This window comes from Gorilla gorilla, chromosome 3, assembly GCF_029281585.2.
Source record: "Gorilla gorilla gorilla isolate KB3781 chromosome 3, NHGRI_mGorGor1-v2.1_pri, whole genome shotgun sequence".
NCBI lineage: Eukaryota > Metazoa > Chordata > Mammalia > Primates > Hominidae > Gorilla > Gorilla gorilla.
In genome coordinates, this window is record NC_073227.2 from 54,834,064 (window position 1) to 54,848,075 (window position 14,012).

At 36.6% G+C, this 14,012-nt stretch overlaps 1 protein-coding gene across 10 annotated transcripts in view; it reads right to left on the minus strand.

Annotated features, from left to right (window-relative positions):
• Nucleotides 1-14,012, minus strand: part of COX7B2 (cytochrome c oxidase subunit 7B2) — a 171,954-nt gene that overhangs the window by 88,545 nt on the left and 69,397 nt on the right. For 2 of the 10 annotated variants that reach the window (XM_063705104.1, XM_063705103.1), the window contains one exon: nt 8,910-8,953. The exons of the other annotated variants lie outside the window; for them this stretch is intronic. The gene's annotated coding sequence lies outside the window, so the exon portion shown is untranslated. The remainder of the gene's footprint in view (nt 1-8,909; nt 8,954-14,012) is intronic. 10 annotated transcript variants of the gene reach the window in all.

Genomic DNA, 14,012 nt, shown 5'->3' on the forward strand with positions numbered 1-14,012 from the left:
GAGATTTACAAAACACTGCTCCACTAAATCATAAAAGACTCAAACAAACAGAAAAACATCCCATGCTCATAGAAGGAAGAATCCATATTATTAAAATGGCCATACTGCCCAGAGCAATTTACAGATTTAATGCTATTCTTATCAGGCTACCAAAGACATTCGTCACAGAACTAGAAAAAAACTATATTATAATTCACATGGAACCAAAAAAGAGCTCGCATAGCCAAGACAATCCTAAGCAAAAAGAACAAAGCTGGAGGCATCAGGTTACCTGACTTCAAACTATACTTCAAGGCTACAGTAACCAAAACAGCATGGTAATTATACAAAAACAGGAACATCAACCAATGGAACAGAATAGAGAGCCCAGAAATAAGGCCACACCCACAACTATCTGATCTTCTACAAACCTAACAAAAACAAGCAATGGGGAAAGGCTCCCTATTCAATAAATGGTGCTGGGATAACTGACTAGCCATATGCAGAAGATTGAAGCTGGACCCCTTCCTATAACATGCACAAAAACCAACACAAGATAGATTAAAGGTTTAAATGTAAAACCCAAAACTATAAAATCCCTGGAAATCAACCTAGGTAGTACCATCCTGGACATAAGAATGGGCAAAGATTTCATGACAAAGATGTCAAAAGCTATTGCAACAAAAGCAAAAACTAACAAGTGGGATCTAATTAAACTTAAGAGCTTCTGCACAGCAAAAGAAAATATTGACAGTAAACAGACAAACTACAGAATGAGAGAAAATATATTGCAAACTATGCATCTGACAGTCTAACATGCAGCATCTATAAAAAACTTAAAAATTTACAAGAGAAAAACAACCCCATTAAAAAGTGAGCAAAGAACATGAACAGACACTTTTTTAAAGAAGACATATATGCAGTCAAAAAACATGTGAAAAAATCTCAATGTTATTCATCATTAGAGAAATGCAAATCAAAAGCACAATGAGATACCATCTTACACCAGTTAAAGTGGCTATAAATAAAAGTTCAGAAAATAACACATTTTGGCAGGTTGTGGAGATAAGGAAATGCTTACACGCTGTTGGTGGGAGTGTAAATTAGTTCAACTGTTATGGAAAGTAGTATGGCAATTCCTCAAACAGCCACAAGTGGAAATACCATTCGACCCAACAATTCCATTATTCCCCAAAATATAAATTATTCTACCATAAAAAAACACATGCACGCGAATGTTCATTGTAGCACTATGCACAACAGCAAAGACATGGAATCAATCTATATGCCCACCAATGACAGATTGAATAAAGAAAATGTGGTACATATACATCATGGAATACTATGTAGCTATAAAAAAGAATGAGATCATGTTTTTTGTGGGAACATGGATCAAGCTACAGGCTCTTAACCTTAGCAATCTAAAGTAGGGACAGAAAACCAAATACTGCATGTTCTCACTTATAAATGGAGGTTAAATGACAAGAACTTATGAACACAATGAAGGAAACAACAGGCACTGGGATCTACTAGCATGTGGAGGGATGGAGGAGGGAGAGGAGCAGAAAAATGGCAACAATAAAAAAAGAATGAGATGGAAATTCTACAGCCAAAAAGTACAATAACTGAAATGTAATTCACTGAATATGACCAAATGGTTTTAAAATGGAAAAAGAAAATAAATCCATAAAATTCAAAATAGATTAATGGATTGAATAAAATTTGGAGTACAGTGAAGAAAAGATTGAAAAACAATAAAGGTTCAGCGACTTGAGGGATAATATCAAATGATTCAACATTTATGTCACTGGAGTTCCAGGAGAATAGAGACAAAAAGTGAAAGAAAAAAATATTTGCAGAAATGAAAGGCTATAATCTTCCCAAATTTGGTAAAAAGAAAGAAAGGAAAAAGCTATAAATTTACAGGTCCAAGAAATTTACAAACTCCAAATAGGATAAATACAAAGAAAATCACAACGAAGAAACTCATAGTCGACTTATGAAAGCTACAGATAGAGAATCTTGGAAGCACCTAAAAACAAATGAAATTATGTAGATGGTAACAATCATGCAACCAACTGTAGGTTTTTGTATCACAAACAGCGGAGGCCAGAAGACGTCAGAATGGCATGTCCAAAGTAGAGAAGGAAAAGGTTTTCAGCCAAATTCTGTATCTACTGAAAGTACCCTACAAAAATAAAGTAATTATGTCCATAGAATTGCTTAGCAAAACAAATTTTAAAAGTTGAAATAAAAACCTTTTGTGTCTTTAAAATATGAGCTACTCGTAGCATATCTGCACTAAAAAGAAATGCTAAACGAAGTTGAAAGGACTGAAAAAAAGTAATTCCAAATAACAAGCTGGATATACAGGAAGGAATGAAGAGCACCAGAAATGGCAAACAATATATATAGTGTATGTGTGAATGTGTGTGTGTCTATATATACCTGTTTTCCTTTTCTTTCAAAACATTTTGCTTAGTGAATGAAGCCAAGCGCAAAATGTACAAATTACATGGTTCCATTTATGTGACATTCTAGAAGAAGAAAAAATAATATTTAGTGACAGAAAACAGATCACTGGTTGCCTGGGACTGGGATCAAAGGCAGAAATTGACTGCAAAAGGTCACAAGAAAACTTTTGGAGGGGATGGAAATTTTCTATATGTTGTTTGCGGTGGAGGGTACACAGATGTATGCACTTGTCAAAGCTCATCAAACTGTACCCTTAACGTGGCTGCATTTTACTGTATATGAATTATACCTTAATAAATTTGATTTAGGAAAACATAATGCAAAATGTAACAAATTTGACATAATACAAAGAAGAACTTCTGCTCAATGTAAAGTTCAAAGAAAGATTAAAGACAGGGAGGAATATTTGCAATGTTTAAAACTAGCAAAGTATTAATCTAGATTATACAAGGAATTTCTGAAAAACAAAAAAGAAAAACAGAAAACCCAACAGAAGGAGTTGACAAAAGCTTCACATATGAAAATAAGGCTCATATTCCCTACTAAAGAAGCACAAAGTTCAAATTATGAGTTTTCAAATTAACAAAATTCAGAAAGTTGGATAACACCAAATGTTAGAAAGTGTAATAGGGAAATTAAGCTGCTGGGTTTTGCTGACGGACTTAGAAATTGAGTCAGCCATTCTGTAAAGCATTCGGGAAATAGTAAAAATTATATGTGCAAGTAACTTACAAAACCTTCCACTGGTAATACTAGGTGCCAATCATAAGAGATAAATGGAATAAAATGTGATAATATTCACAAGATGGAATTCCAGGCAATAACGAAAAGAAGAAAAGTGCATATAAAGTACAATTAGTAAATCATAAGAAAATTATGAGTGATAAAACTATTAATAGAATAATTCAACATCATTTATACAAATGAAAACATGAACACATCAATATATGGAGTAATATTATATAGTTTTCAGGGATACACATGAAGTCTTGTCTATGGATATGGGCAGAGAGAAATGTCAGTGAATATGAGAAATCATGTAAAAAAGGTAATTGCAGAAAAATATAAGAGAGCCCTTGTGCAGACTGATAACAGCAGAGTATAATTAACTCTCTGCATATAAAATAAAAAAATGTATTTCTCTACATTCATGAATCTTAATACCTTTGTAATGCTGAGCCTTATATATGAACTATTATTACTCCTTTCTCAAATGAAGAAAACTATGAAGACAACAGCAGTATTCTAAGCACGTGCTTGAGATTACTGTCTTTCTGCATATTAAAATGGATACAGCATTCCTTGGGAAACATCAAAGTCTCATTTCATCACAAATTTTTTACCTCCAAAGAGAATATACTTATTTTTCATGGTGTATGTGATACTGCCCACACCCATCTTGTTTTAAATTGAAAAATATGTAAAGAATCATGAGTCAGTTTAGTTGAATATTATAAAGTAATAGTCTCTCATTTCATAACAATCATTTAATGACCATGGAATATGTTTTATGTTATCTAGTAATAATCTATTTAGAAACACATTGAGGATCTATTTTCTAATTCAGTTTGCACGCACTTTTATCTTTTGGAAAAATTGCTGATAAGAAAATTGTTGATACAACTCTTGAAAATAAGTTTATTTTAACATGCAATTTTTTTCCAGGTAAAACATTCAATTAGTAATAGTTTTCTTAAAGCATGTCATCATGAATCTCCTCTAGTAGGTGAGATAAGACACACATGTAGCTATAATTAAAGCAATGTGTCATAAATGACACTCCATCTGATGGCACTTCATCATGGGATGAAGAAATTACTTATTATTAAAGAAGGGGATCAGAGAAGCTTTGTGAAAGAAACAACATTTGAACTGGATCTTAAGAAGGTTTACAATTTCCATGTAAACAGAACAAAGGGAAGTAGGAAAATGAGCAAGGTGTAAAAGATGTGTTAGGTATTTTTGTTTACACAATATATTATACCATATAGGAAGTGACATAAAATAACAGCAAAATTAAATTGAAGGGAATAATACAGATAAAGATTTTGAACTTTATTACATATAGTTTTGAGTAAAAACTAATGACATATCACACCAAGTTTGGAATATTAATCAGTTGTATGGAGAATGTGAAGAAATAATTAAACGGAGAAATTGGTTATAAGTTATGGCAACTGTCAAATTACAGATAACAAGAACCTGAAATAGAATAGATACTATAAAAATGGAGAGAGGCCGGGTGCGGTGGCTCACGCATGTAATCCTAGCACTTTGGGAGGCCAAGGCGTGCAGATCATGAAGTCAGGAGTTCGAGACCAGCCTGGCCAACATGGTGAAACCCCGTCTGTACTAAAAATACAAAAATTAGCCGGGGGTGGTGGTGTGTGCCTGTAATCCCAGCTACTGGAAAGGCTGAGGCAGGAGAATCGCTTGAACCCAGTATGTGGAGGTTGCAATGAGCTGAGATCATGCCACTGCACTCCAGCCTGGGCTACAGAGCAAGTATCTGTCTCCAAAAACAAAAAAAAGAAAAAGAAAGAGAAAACAGAGAGAAAAGAAACAATTTATGTAGGAAAACTTTTCTAGGCAATGGAAAGTATTATACTCCATTGAGGAAAATATGAAATAAAAAGTTAAAATGACTATTTTAGTCTGGGTATTTGGTATATAATAATATAATGGTATATTGTGTTCATTAATAGAAAGAAGGAAAAGGAGAAAGATTAGGTCTAACAAAACATATGAAAATGTATTCTAGACATAGTCTGAAGCATCTAAAATACCTTTAACAGGAAGTGTTCACAGAGCAATTGTATTGGTTGAGGCAATGCTAACTGATACAATAGAAAAACCTTGAAATCTAAGTGGCTTAACACAATAAATGCTTATTTCTTGCTCATATAAGCCTAGTAAGAGCATGACAGGAGGAAGGGAGTCTGCTCCACAGTAGTTTAGGAACCTTGGCTGAAAGTCTCTGTAAATGGCTTTCAAAGTTTTATTGGGCATTAATGTACAGTCATCTCACAAGAGGCAAAGTATGGAGAAAGTGAGAGGTGACAGCGTGCTGGCAGCCCTCGCAGCCTTTGCTCGTTCTTGGCGCCTCCTAGGCCTCGGCGCCCACTCTGGCCGCACTTGAGGAGCCCTTCAGCTCGACACTGCACTGTGGGAGCCCCTTCCTGGGATGGCTGAGGCCAGAGCCGGCTCCCTCAGCCTGTGGGGAGGTGTGGAGGGAAAGGCATGGGCGGGAACCCGGGCTGCGCAAGGCTTGCAGGCCAGCTAGAGTTCCGGGTGGGCATGGGCTTGGTGGGCCCCGCATTGGGAGTGGCCGGCCGGCCTGCCAACCCCGGGCAGTGAAAGGGTTAGCACCCAGGCCAGCAGCTGCGGAGGGTGCGCTGGGTCCCCCAGCAGTGCCGGCCCACCGATGCAGCGCTTGATTTCTCACCGGGCCTTAGCTGCCTCCCCACAGAGCAGGGCTCAGGACCTGCAGCCTGCCATGCCTGAGTCCCCCCCAACCTCCCACCCCACCATGGGCTCCTGTGTGGCCCGAGCCTCCCCAACGAGTGCCACCCCCTGCTCCACGGCACCCTGTCCCATCGACCACCCAGGGACTGAGGAGTGCGGGCACATGGCACGGGACTGGCAGGCAGCTCCACCTGTGGCCCCAGTGCGGGATCCACTGGGTGAAGCCACCTGGGCTCCTGAGTCTAGTGGGGACTTGGAGAACCTTTATGTCTAGCTAAGGGATTGTAAATACACGAATCAGCACTCTGTACCTAGCTCAAGGTTTGTAAACACACCAATCAGCATCCTGTCTATCTCAGGGTTTGTGGATGCACCAGTTGGCACTCTGTATCTAGCTAATCTGGTGGGGACTTGGAGAATCTTTATGTCTAGCTAAGGGATTGTGAATACACCAATCGGCACTCTGTATCTATCTCAAGGCTTGTAAATACACCAATCAGCACTCTGTGTCTAGCTCAAGGTTTGTAAATGCACCAATCTGCACTCTGTGTCTAGCTGATCTGGTGGGGACTTGGAGATCCTTTATGTCTAGCTAAGGGATTGTGAATACACCGATGGGCACTCTGTATCTAGCTCAAGGTTTGTAAATACACCAATCAGCACTCTGTATCTAGCTAATCTAGTGGTGACGTGGAGAACTTTTGTGTCTAGCTCAGGGATGGTAAATACACCAATCAGCACCCTGTTAACACAGACCAATCAGCTCTCTGTAAAATAGACCAATCAGCAGGATGTGGGTGGGGCCAGATAAGAGAATAAAAGCAGGCTGCCGGAGCCAGCAGTGGCAACCCGTGCAGGTCCCCTTCCACACTGTGGAAGGTGTGTTCTTTCGCTCTTTGCTATAAATCTTGCTACTGCTAACTCTTTGGGTCCACACTGCCTTTACGAGCTGCAACACTCACTGAGAAGGTCTGCAGCTTCACTCCTGAGCCAGTGAAACCACGAACCCACCAGAAGGAAGAAACTCCGAACACATCTGAACATCAGAAGGAACAAACTCCAGACATGCCACCCTTAAGAACCGTAACACTCACTGCAAGGGTACACGGCTTCATTCTTAAAGTCAGTGAGACCAAGAACCCACCAATTCCAGACACAAAAGCACACATAATTTCAAACAACATCAAGTTAAAAGTGTCACATATTATTTCTGTTCCCAATCCGCTGGCAAAAACCAGTTCTATAGGCATATTTAAGGACAAGGTAAAAGTTAAAACTGAGGTAGCTGGCTAGCTAACTGATACGGTTTGGAGGTCTGACCCCTCCAAATCTCATGCTGAAACGTGATTCCCAATGTTGGAGGTGGTATCCAGAGGGAGGTGATTGGCGCATGGAGGCAGATTCCTAATAAACTGTTTAGTACCATCCTCTTGATGATGAGAGGATTCTTGTTCAGTTAGTTCACTTAAGATATGGTTGTTCAAAAGAATCTGGGACCTCCCCACACTCTCTCACTCCTGCTCTCACCGTGTGACCCACTAGCTCCCCTTCGCCTTCTGCCATAATTATAAGCTCCCTGAGGCCCTCACCAGAAGCAGATGCCAGAACTATGCTTCATGTACAGCCTGCTGAACTGTGAGCCTTTTTTTTTTCTTTTTTGAGATGGAGTCTCTCTCTTGTTGCCCAGGCTGGAGTGCAAAGGCGTGATCTTGGCTTACCACAACCTCCGCCTCCCAGATTCAAGTGATTCTCCAGCTTCAGCCTCCCGAGTAGCTGGGATTACAAGCATGTACCACCTTGCCCGGCTAATTTTGTATTTTTAGTAGAGACAGGATTTCTCCATGTTGGTCAGGCTGGTCTTCAACTCCCAACCTCAGGTGATCCACCCACCTCGGCCTCCCAGAGTGCTGGGATTACAGGTGTGAGCCACTGCTCCCCACCAAGCCATTTAAACCTCTTTTCATTATAAATTATCCAACCTCAGATATTTATTTATAGCAATGTGAGAACTAACACAGTATGTCCTGGCATCAACTCTACAATTAAAAAGTGAGCATATATCTTTCACAAATGGCTCACCAAAGAAAATGTAAACAAGAGGATGTAACTAGAATGAGAAAAGAGGTTAGAAATAGAGATATAAATTTGGGAGGTGTATGCTTAATTCCTATGCAGAACTCATAGGAAATATGACATTCCAATGGAGAAAGCATGGAAAAAGTATAGCCCAAATGCAGGTTACTAGCAATCATATACTTTTTGATGTAAGATTCAAAAGGGAAAGTAAAACTCAGAGAAACTCAATGAAAAATCTATAGGAGTGTTTTAAGAGAGCAGAGGCAATAAGAAGTATTGGGGAAAGGAAGATGAATAGAGAGAAACATTGATGGGAATTGATGACTATGAGACCATTATGTCGCTTCATAATACTGTGACTTTAACAGTTGTGGGAGCAGAAACCATATGAAAAAGGATGACAGAATAAGTGAATTGTGAGAAACTTCAGCTTTTGTAAATATTAATCTTTACAGATAAGGGAAAAAAGTGTGCAAAAAAATATGGAATGAAGATATGGTGGGTTGACAGAAATGTTGTTGGGTTGGCAAATTGGAATTCTATGAAAAACATTTAAGTTTGAAGGTAAAGATCCAGTTCAAAACAAGAATGTAAAGATGTAGCTATAAACTGTAGTACTGAGAAAGCAAGGTCACAGAGAGTGTAAAGAAGAGTTGTGAGAATAATGGGAGTAAATGAGAAGCTAACAAAAGCAATTAAATCAACAACAACAAAATCTGAAAAGATTTATGTAAGTTATTTATGAAGAAACATTACAATGATTGAAAGATAAAAATTGTGACCAGAGATACATATTCTTGGATAGAAACACTAAGCACAAAGATGACAATTATTTTTAAGTCAAACTATAAATATAGTATGATCCCAATTTTAAAATACCAACAAGTTTTGTCTTCTTCTGGAGAAGTACATACATTGATTCTGGAGTTCAGATGGTAATACAAACAGGAATGAAGATCTGTGAAATTGATGAAAAAAGACAAGAAAAGAAACACAAAAACAGTATCTATCTCGAATGTTGAAATACATTTTACAGCTAGAATAACTAAACTAGTATAGTGCTAAGCATGAAGATATAATGTCAATAGCATTAAAAACTCTGCAAATAAACCCTAGCACATTTGGAAATTGTGTATAGGATAAATATGGCATAGCAAATTCATGTAAAAAAATGAATATTTCAATAAAAGACATTAGGGCAACTAAGTTACCACTCAGAAAACAAATAAAAACATTTAAATGCTTTTATCCACCTTTCTTTGGAAGCATTTTACTATAATTATTCCCCGACACTTTCTTCTTCACTTGATTGTTATCTTGCCTTATCAGTCCAATATAATACATTATCAATAAATCAAATATTTAAATATAGAATATGAAGAGTGTGCATAATATTACTAAAAGAAATCATGGAAATGTTTTAAAATAATCTCACATAGAAGCTATTGTTTATCATAAACAGAAAGACAAAAACAAAACCACATTAAAAAATAATGAATGACAAAACTCTAGAGGAAAAATATCAAAGCACAAACTTGGAAAAATGTTGACAACTAATATGCTAGGCAATGTGCAAGTCTCCAAACTTCAAAACAAAATAATCCCTTGAAAGCAAAAGAAGCAAATTATATAAACTGATAATTCATAAAAATGGAAATATGAGTAATTCTTAAGAAAAACTTTCAATCATAATAAGAGAAATAAAAGTTAAGACCTTTTTTCCCTAATAGTTTGATAAAGACTCAAAAACCTGGTAATACTTATGATATTGATGGGGATGATGTAAGAAAAGGGGGATTATTACTGCTGGTGAGAATGTAATGTGTATGACAGCATGACATAAAGGACAATTTGAAAGCATCTATCAAAATTACAAATGCACCTAGTTTTAACTTCAGGAATACTTGCACACAGACATGAAAGGTAGGCACAAGGCTATATGTTGCAACATTGTTTATAATAGCAAAGTTAGCAAATCGAATGTTTCTCTAGTGCGTAAACATCCTAAAATGAACATGCGTTGCTTTTAAAATCAGAAAAAAGAAATGCAGTAACTGTTACGAGATACGCAAACAAATCTCCCCTCAAAAACACACACACACATGTTAATAAGGCAGACTGTTCGAGAATCATGGTGGAAGAAGAGTCTGACAGCTACATTTTGGGACGGTAAGCAGGCCTAGTCCTCCTGGTGAAACAGAAGTGAAAATGGTTTTCAATGGAAAAAACTGCGTAAGATATAGCATGTTACAGAACAGCCAACTATCAACCTAGACATTCAATGCATAAAGTAACATAGGTCCATTTATTTCTTAGAGCCACAGGCTTTTTCAATAGCCTTTGAAAATGTGTACTGTCTGAAAAAATATAAATAAGTGATGTGCCATTTAACGATGGGGACATGTTCTGAGAAATGCATCATTAGGCAATTTCATCAATGTACAAAAATCATAAAGTGTATTTACACAGCCTCAATGATATAGCCTACTACACATCTAGGCTATATGATACACGCTACTGCTCGTCTGCTACAAAGCTGCACAGCAACTTACTTTGCAGAATACTGTGGGCAACTATAACTCGAGGGTAATGATTTATGTACCTAAACATGTCCAAACATAGAAAAGGTACAGTAAAAATATGGTATAAAAGATAAAAATGGTACACCTTTATAGGGCACTTATGAATGGAGCTTGCAAGACTGGAAATTGCTCTGGGTGAGGCAGTGAGTGAGTGCTGAGTGAGTGTGAAGGCCTAGAACATTACTGTACACTACTGTAGACTTTATAAACACTGTACACTTAGGCTATGCTAAACTTCTTAAAAATTTCTTTCTTCAATAATAAATTAACCTTAGCTTATTGCAACATTTTACTGTGTTTACTTTTTTAACTTTATTGACTCCTTTGTAATAACATTTAGCTCAAAACACAAACACTGTACAACTGTCCAAAAATATTTTTATATCCTTATTCTATACGTTTTTTTCTCTATTCTAAAAATTTTCATTTTTTTTTCTATTTTTTTAAAGTAGTTAAAATCTAAAATGCAAAAACACACATTGGCCTAGACCTACAAAGAGTTAGGATCATCAATATTACTATCTTCCATCTCCACATCTTGTCCCACTGGAAGATCTTCAGAAGCAGTAACACACATAGAGCTGTCATCTCTTGTGAGAACAATGCTTTCTTCTGGAATATCCTATGGAATGACCTGCCTGAGGCTGTTCTACAGTTAAATTTAAAAAAAAAAAAGAAGGAGCACAAGCTGAAATAATGAATAAAAAACATAGTAGAGTGAATATATAAACCAGTAATATAGTCATTTGGTATTAAGTATAATGAACTGTATATAATGGTATGTGATAGATTTGTTATGACTGACAGTACAGTGGGTTATTTACACCAGCATCACCAGAAAAAGGTGAGTAATGCATTGCACTATGACATTATGACAGCTACAATGTCACGACAGCTCTAACTTCACCACAGCTGCAACGTCACTAGGCAATAGGTATTTTTCAGATCCACTATAAACTCATGCAATCACTGTCACATATGCAGCCTACCCTTAATTGAAACATCATTATGCGGCACATGAATATATATTGACACTAAAATTATGAATTACAAGTAAATGTGTGTACAGTTTTACATATGGATTAGTCAACAGTTTAATCCACTTCATATTTAAATACAGCAGCATTTAATTGAGATATGTTTATCTTAACATGTTAACTTCAGTGCAGGTTTCAGTTTCCAAAAGAAAGTGTGCCTAAAGAGCTTTAAGAGACTCTGAGACTTAGCTCAATAAAAATGTAGTAGTTTAAGAAATACAGCTGCTTTAAAAATCACAAAAGGTGGAAACACCCAAGTGTACATCAACAGATGAATGGATAAAATGTAGTATGAACACACAAAAACATACACACACACACACACACACACACACACACACACAGAGGAATATGGTTCAGCCATAAGAAGGTATGAAGTAATATACACACTACAACATGGATAAACCCTGAAAACTGTATGCTAAGTGAAGTAAGCCAGATGCAAATGGACAAATAGTGTATGATTCTACTTATATGAAACATCTAGAATAGGCAAATTCATAGTGACTAAAAGCACATTACATTGCCAGAATCTGTTGGGAAGGTAGGAATGGGGAGATACTGCTTAAGGGGTTTACAGTTTCTCTTTAGGATATTAAAAAATGTTGGAAATGGGTAGTGGTGATGGTTCAACAACACTGTGTATGTAACTAATGCCACTGAATTGTACACTTAAAAATGGCTAAAATTAAAAATTTTACATTATATATTTTTCTACATTAAAAAATAAAAATAAGGATAAGATAACACTTTTAGAAAACTAATAGCAATTGAATATCCCTGAGAGGATTTTTGGTAACATTCTGCTTTGTGTGTTCCTATACTGCCTTATGCTGTTTGTGCCACATTTCAGAAATATCAAAGCTCAGGATAAGGTATGGGGAATAATAATAATTAACCATAGAACAAATTTACAAATGAAGAAAGATACAAAAGGTCAGAACTTCTCAATCTAAAAACTAAGGTCGAAATAACCGAAATTATTGTAAACACTGAAGACATGGAAGTCAACACAGATATTTATGGAATCTTAGATGCCTAGAACTTAAATCTAGAGAACAGTACACTCTAGAGGTTCATTATTATGTTTCATAGATCAAAGCAGTCTGCCAACTACAAGCAAAATAGTTTCAAAAAATTTGTGGGTTAATTTGTACATTCTTTATCAGCATCAAATTATCAAGGAAAGTTAAAAGGTATATAGGTTACATCTCTATTCTATGGGATTTGACATCCTGTGAAATAATTATGCTGCCTCATAGGTAGCACTTTAAAAGAAAAAAAAATCATGCATGTACTAGCATTATGTCTTGCACTGGGAATAATTTAAATCATCTGTAATATTATAAGTGATCTAATATATATTTCTATACAACATGCAAACATGTATAATATATATATTTCAGAAAATCACTCTCAGTAAAATTAGATGACATAATTGGCATTCTGTATTAGATGAAGTGTGCAGGCCGACTATAGTCACAGAAGCCAGTTTACTTATTTTTAAGGAAGGTTGGACTTGTGCCAAAGAAAAGTATCTATAATTCACTATCAGAAGTGGTGGTCATGCATCAAAGCATAACTTGGTCCATTAACCCTGGGTAGAGTAACAGTATGGAGTATTTTGTGATAGCATAAACATACCTTGATGCCTTATTGGTATTCACAGTTTCTCTCAAGTGTGTGGTGTTAAGGCACACTGAAGATGGTCAGTCCTTACTATTCAAAACCTAGATCATTGGCAGCTTTCATTTCACTTGTCTTCTGGGAAAACTCTGTGTGTCACAGTTGGAAGAAGTGGTAATGTGCTTAAATTTCCTTCTGTAGCTTATCCCAAGACCTGATAATTCCGAATGGCATTTGGCCCAACCATAAAAATTTTATTCCAGATTAATTTTGCCTTTTCTGGAACTTTTTTTTTTTTTAATTTCAAAATCTGCACCAAATACATCTCAAGATCATGCCATGAAATCAAAGTCCCCAGGCCCTGTTTTTGAATCAGGTTCTTCGTGCATTTAGCGCCTTTTCAAAACATCAACTCATTATAATTTTTATGTTTTATTTTAGGAATATTTTCTCATTTTAACTCCTTTGAGACTCTGTGATTTTATAAATAGTATCCTTATTATGGTCTGCTTCTGGCTTTTCTCACAGAGACTTTGCTGAGACTCCCAGAGTAGAGCAGCCTATTTTTGTGCTCTCTTGAGGAGACTTGTTCCCTAGCCCTCCCTCATTGTGAATTTGTTCTGGGCTGTGGGCTGCCTGATGTTTTGATGTCTCTGTCCATTAACTAACTCTTGCCTTTCAACCACAGAGCTTCAGTTTCCTGTTTACTGCCCTCATTGTTACAGCTCTCTGCTTAGTGCTTCAGTCTGCTTGTCAATAGCATCCTTGGTAA